Source organism: Orycteropus afer, unplaced genomic scaffold (assembly GCF_000298275.1).
Source record: "Orycteropus afer afer isolate SDZICR_OR568_19922 unplaced genomic scaffold, OryAfe1.0 scaffold00010, whole genome shotgun sequence".
Taxonomy (NCBI): domain Eukaryota; kingdom Metazoa; phylum Chordata; class Mammalia; order Tubulidentata; family Orycteropodidae; genus Orycteropus; species Orycteropus afer.
Genome location: NW_006921597.1, coordinates 4,137,357 through 4,139,498, shown reverse-complemented (window position 1 = coordinate 4,139,498; position 2,142 = coordinate 4,137,357).

Here is a 2,142-nt window from a genome sequence, read left to right as displayed (position 1 = left end):
GGTGGACTCTGATAGTTGGAGCTGTGTGTCAACTTGGCTGGACCCCAGTTTTGTGTGGTTGTTCCCATGATGGGATTGGATGACTGTGTTCTGAGTGGCCAATCTGCCCAAGGGGAGTTTCCCTAGGGGTGTGGCCTGCTTCCAGGATATCCAGGGACATCCTGGGAAGAGAGACATTCTTTGAGGAATTGGAACCCTGGTGTGCTGACTACAATCTTCTGTGAGTGGGCAGTCCACCACTTGGCCTGGAGATCTTGGATTTGTCTTTCTTTGGAGCCAACAACCAGTGTACTGCCTGCCAGCCTTGAATTTCTCAGCCCCCTGCACTTGCAGAAGCTAAGGCTGCTGCCAGCCCAACATTTCCTCCAGGGACTTTGGACTTGCCAGCTTCTATACATTTGTGAGCCATTTTCCTAAGATAAAGTTCTCTCTCTCTCTCTCTCTCTCTATATATATATATATATATACACTTTGCTGGTTTTTGTGTTTCTCTAGAGAACCCAATCTAACACATTTATGAATAGCTCTGAAACATTGTCCATTATAGTGCTGGAAGATGAGCCCATAAGATCAGAAGGCGCTCAACATACAGCTAGGGAAGTGCTGTCTTCTCAGAGTTGACCTTAATGATGTGAATGGAGTAAAGACTTCGGGACCTCCATTTGCTGACTCAAAATGGGAAGAAACAGCTGCAAACATCCATTAATAATCAGACCATGGAATGTACAAAGTATTAATTTAGGAAAATTGGAAGTTGTCAAAAATGAAATGGAATGCATAAAGAACAATGTGTTAGGTGGGGTTCTCTAGAGAAGCAAAACCAGTAAAGCTTATATATAGAAAGAGAGAAAGAGAAATTTATCTTAGGAAAATGGCTCACACACTTATAGAAGCTGGCAAGACCCAAGTTCTTGCATCAAACGTCAAGCTGGAGGCTTTTCCCAACTCACACAGTTGCAGGGGCAGTCGAGCTCAAGATTGGCAGGCAGTATACTGGCTGTTGACTCCAACAAATGACAAATCCAAAATCTCCAGGGTGAATAGTGGATTGTTTGCTCACAGACTGTTGTAGGCAGCACAACAGAATCCCAATCCACAGAAGAATGTCTCTTTTCCCAGGATGTCTATAAATATACTGAAAGCAGTCCACACCCCTATGGAAACTCCTTTTCAAAGGATTGGTTGCTCAAAACGTATACATCTGATCCCATCATGGGAACAACCCACATCACAATTGCTTAAACCACACAGAATTGTGGTCCAGCCAAGTTAAAACACAGCTCCAACTATCACAATTGACATCCTAGGCATTAGTGAGCTGAAATGGACTGGTTTTGGCCATGTTGAATCAGACAACCATATAATCTACTATGCTGGGAATGACAAATTGAAGAGGAATGGCATGGCATTTATGATTACAAAGAATGTTTCAAGATCTACCCTGAAGTACAATACAATGCTGTCAGTGACAGGATAATATCTATACACCGACTAGGAAGACCAGTTAATAATACTATTATTCAAATTTACACACCAACCACCAAAGCCAAAGATGAGGAAATTGAAGATTTTTACCAACTTCTGCAGTCTGAAATTGACTAAACATGCAATCAAGATGTGTTGATTATTACTGGTGATAGTAATGCAAAAGTTGGAAACAAAGAAGAATCCCTGGTAGTTGGAAAATATGGCCTCAGTGACAGAAATAACACTGGAGATCACACGATAGAATTTTGGAAGCCTAGTGGCTTATTCATTGCAAATACCTTTTTTCAACAACATAAATGGCAGCTATACACATGGACTTCACCAGATGGAGTCCACAAGGAACAGACCAACTACATCTGTGGAAAGAAGCAATGGAGAAGGTCAATATCTTTAGCCAAAACCAGGCCAAGAGCTGACTGTGGAGCAGACTGCCAATTGCTCATATGCAAGTTCAAGCTGAAGCTGAAGACAATTAAAACAAGTCCACAAGAACTACAGTATGACCTTCCTTATTTCCCTCCTCAATTTAGAGACCATCTGAAGAATAGATTTGATACATTCAACACCAATGACTGAAAGCTGGATGAGTTGTGGGATGCCATCAAGAACATTATCCCTGAAGAAAGCAAAAGGTCATTAAAAAAAAAAAAAAAA